Source organism: Meles meles, chromosome 2 (assembly GCF_922984935.1).
Source record: "Meles meles chromosome 2, mMelMel3.1 paternal haplotype, whole genome shotgun sequence".
Classification (NCBI taxonomy): domain Eukaryota; kingdom Metazoa; phylum Chordata; class Mammalia; order Carnivora; family Mustelidae; genus Meles; species Meles meles.
In genome coordinates this window covers 119,491,260-119,495,734 of record NC_060067.1, presented here as the reverse complement: position 1 = coordinate 119,495,734, position 4,475 = coordinate 119,491,260, and the positions used below count along the sequence as shown (strand labels likewise).

General features: G+C 41.1%; 1 pseudogene; it reads right to left on the bottom strand.

Moving 5' to 3' along the window:
- Positions 1-2,829: 2,829 nt before the first annotated feature.
- LOC123937287 lies at positions 2,830-4,175 on the bottom strand (annotated as a pseudogene).
- Positions 4,176-4,475: the final 300 nt, after the last annotated feature.

Below are 4,475 nucleotides of genomic sequence, written 5' to 3'. Positions count from 1 at the left end.
TGCTAAACTTTTTTTAATACAAAACACACAAAAACCAAGAGTAGTTTTTCATGAACATTAATTCTTGTTCAATGAAAGTGTCTAATAAGGGTTGGCAAGTGTGGATTGTGTCCATTATGATATTTTTATGTTAGAAGAAAGTATTCATACTCATAAACTAATAAATATGTATGTCTATTACCATTTTAATTTCATCATTTAAGTCTTATAAATTGGCTTTTTTTGAGGCAGTTCTATTTGGAAATTAAATGACTAGCCTACAAAACAATGGGAGTTATAGTTGAAAATGGCCTTCCCTTATTGCTGTGTCATAAATGGAGGACTGTAACAAGGAAAGCCTTGACAGAAGGTCATCTGCTTGGATTATTGTACACATCATCTGCTTGGATTGTTGTACACATGGTGGTCTGTCATTTAGTTTCTCTGGAGAACCAAGGAGAAGACTGTTGTGCATCATGTTAACGTGTGTTAATATGAATATCTCTCTATAAAGAGATATTTACCAAAGATTATGTTCAATATCCATGAGTCTTTCAGTAGATATTGAATTTCATCTGTTTCATTAAGGTCTTAGAATTATTAGTGCTCCAGAAAGACCCACCCAAGTGAAATCACCAGTGTCTCCTTCCTGTAGAGTGGACCATATCTCAGAGGCACATCTGTTCCAAAGACCAGGAGTTATGGGGCACACAGCTGTGTCCTATAATTAAAAATTACTCATGCCTAGGGGAACCTGGGTGGCTCAATTGGTTATGCATACAACTCTTGATTTAGGCTTAGGGTCGTGAGGTGGAATCCTATTTCAGGCTCATGCTGAGCATGGAACCTGCTGGAGATTCTTTCTCTCTCTCTCCCCTGCCCCACTGCATGTGCACACTCTCACTTTCTCTAAAAAAATAATATAAAAATTATTTAATTGTTTGTTTTCAACACTTAAATTTAAACTCTCCTCCCATTAGACTCTTTTCTCCTGTTTTGTTTATTTGCTTGTTTGATTTAAATTCTGAATTTGGGCTGTGGTATATATATTGTCAGATTCTGCTCTGTCCTATTGCCCAGTTTGGTCCTCTCCACACTGAACTTAATCTTTGATTTTAACAGTATTTTCTGTTTGGACAAAACTCCCTGCCTTTTACCCTTGCCCATTTAGGATATCTGAAGTTTAACTTTGACCTCCTACTTAGAAATTATTCTTGGCTATGTCCATGGTTTTGACCATGTCACCTTGGAAAATATACTCAAGATTCATGATCTGGTGGTTCGAGCCTTCTTCCTCATGGCTGAGTCTCATACCAGAACTGGATAAATGATGTTTCACATATTGTACAGGATACAGGTGATGGGGAATATGGGTTTTCTTTTTGGGGAATCACGACACTATTTTTCTCTGAAAAGTCAGAAAAAAATAGAAGCTATGTTATTGGAAAGTTTATTTTTACAGCTTAGAGATTTTTATGAAAATTTACACCATGATAAACATAATAATTAAGTTTACTTATTTAAACAAAGACATTCTTTTCAGTTTCTTTCCTTGTATTTTCCAAACGCACATACTTTCTAAAATATTTGAAATGATAATTATTCTGATTTCAATTCTGACAGTATATAGACAATAAAATGGGAAGTGTGAAAAGTGAACATCTTTAAATCAATAAAATATAGTAATAAGATCCACTTTCTAGGATTGCTGTGTTGTATGAGTTTATGCATGTAAAGCATTTCACTCCATGCCTTGCACACGAAGTGTGCAATTAATTACCTACTTATTTTTTTTCAGTTGTCATTTATTTTGGCTCTTAGAGTAATGTTATTTTTTCAATATGAAAAAAAGCAAGCTCAACACAAAATAGAAATTTGAAACATAGGAAAGGATGAAGCCAAGGGAAAGGAAGAGAATAGCAAAAGGAAGAAATGAGATGTTGCCAAAGATGGAGGGTCTCCTTGTACACTCTCTGGAAGAATGATCCAAAATTATGGAAGATTTAGGTGGCAATACACACCTTTCCATATATACACAGTGAGCTGGGTGTTTGCTAAGAAAATGTGGGGTTGGGGAGGGCCTTTCTGGAGGCTAGTCCTTCTTTCCCTTTTTGGCCCCCTTCTCCAACCAGAGGAAAAAGAAGTTATCCAACATATGAAGGAGGTTATGTAGGAAAGGGAATGATCCTGCTTAACAGAATGGGACAGATCCCAGCAAAACAAACAGCAAAGGACAGAGCTTGGAAGAAGACTAAAAATAGAGATAATACTGTCAACACCTCTCCTGAAGCCGAGAGAGGAGCAGGGGATTTCCTGGAAATTAGGATTCAGTAGCCTAGATATCCCTCCCCAAAACTTAGAATAGAAAACCTCCCCCTTCTTTATAGGTACCTCTACTACTATGAGGAAGCTTGGTTTCCTTTTCCCTAGGCTACCACATGGATCTAGGATGGTGGCCATCTACTGTTTTCAGCACATGGTTCTAAATGGGGTCTGATGACACCCAAATTCTTGGAGAATTATCTTAAAAACAAAGAGAAATATCAACTGGACAGCTGGAAGAAGTGGACACTAAAAGGAAATATGGGGTTACCCAGAATGGCAGAACTCTAGGTTTCCCAGAGTAGAAGAGAAGAGATATTCAACAAACAAAAAATATTTTCTGAACGCCTATTATGTGCAGGCAGTGTGTTCTAGGACCCCCTGCCCCACTTCCTGCTCCAAAGAAGGAAAAAACAAAACAAAACAAAATGAGACAGAGGCAGAAAATGCAGTTCTGAGGGAGAGGACAGGCACAGCTGAGGAAGAAGACTGAGGGAACGGAGAAGCCTGAGGTGATTGTGCTCTGCCTTAGGCGTCCCCTTTGGCCTCCTCACCAAAATCTTCCTCTTCTTCGGTGGTGGCATCCTTTTACTGCTGGTACTCAGAGACAAGGTTGTTCAAATTGCTCTCAGCTTCAGTGAACTCCATCTTGTCCATGCCCTCCCCTGTGTACCAGTGGAGGAAGTTCTTGTGCCAGAACATGGCCATGAACTGCTCTGAGATGTGCTTGAAGAGCTCCTGGATGGCTGTGCTATTTCCAGTGAAAGTGACTGCCATCTTGAGGCCACGAGGTAGGATATTGCAGAAAGTCTTGACATCGTTGGGGATCCATTCCACAAAGTAGCTTCTATTCTTATTTTGCACGTTGAACATCTGCTCATCAACCTCTTTCATGGACATCCATGGAAGACAGCAGCCACAGTGAGGTAATGGCCATGTAGGGGTCACAGACAGCCATCATATTCTTGGCATCAAAGACCTGCTGGGTGAGTTCAGGCACAGTGAACAGTGCACAGGGACAGTGTGGAAGCCAACACATGTTGCTGACTTCCATGGCTGGTCAGAGGTGCAAAGCCAGGCGTGAAGAAGTGGAGAGATGTAAAGGGCAACATGCTGTTGGCTAGCTTGTGGAGGTCAGCACTGAGCTGATCAGGGAAGCAGAGGCAGGTGCTGAGATCGCTCATGGTGGCTGAGACAAGGTAGTTCAAGTCCCTGTGGGTTGGCATGGTCAGCTTGAGAGTACAGAAGCAGATATCATAAAGGGCCTCATTGTCAAAGCAGTAGGTCTCCATCTGTGTTCTCTACCAACTGACGGATGGAGAGGATGGCGTTGTAGGGGATGACCACTGTGTCAGATGCTTTGGGTGAGGATACCACACTGAAGGTGTTCATGATACAGTTGGGATACTCTTCTTGGATCTTGCTGATGAGCAAGGTGACCATTCTAGAGCCTGTGCCCCCACCCAGTGAGTGGGTCAGCTGGAAGGTCTGTAGGCAGTCACATTTCTCGGCCTCCTTCCTCACCATATCCAGGACTGAGTCAACCAGCTCAGCCCTCTCTGTACAATGGCCCTTGACTCAGTTGTTACCTTCCTCAGACTGACCAAAAACAAAGCTCTCTGGTCTGAATATCTGCCCAAGAGACCCTGAGGGAACAGAGTCCATGGTCCCAGGTTCTAGATCCACCAAGATAGCACAAGGAACATATTTGCCACTTGTAGCTTCATTGTAGTACAAGGAGATGTGGTCCAGCTGCAGGTCATTGTCGCCATGGTAGGTTCAGATAGGGTTGATGCTTGTTCGTCACTGATTACCTCCCAGAACTTGACATCGATCCGGTTGCCACACTGACCAGCCTGGATATGCACGATTTCCCTCACTGTTATAATTTATTTCAATTTTTTTGCTCACTTCAAGGTGTGTACAGACAAGTAAATGATAGGGAATTTTTTTTTTCTATATTGCTAGTTGCAGGCTGGAAGGATGCTGGAAGGAGGCTGGAAGGAGGCTGGAGCAGCGACTGAACCAATTACCTATTGTTATTGATTTCATATTTATAAAATGAAAGAAATCATATGATAAGGCCTACAATGTCCTCATCAAATTTTAAATCTTTAGCCTAAACTTTACCAAAAGTAGGATCTCTCTTTTATCTATGATTTTGGTCACTCGTT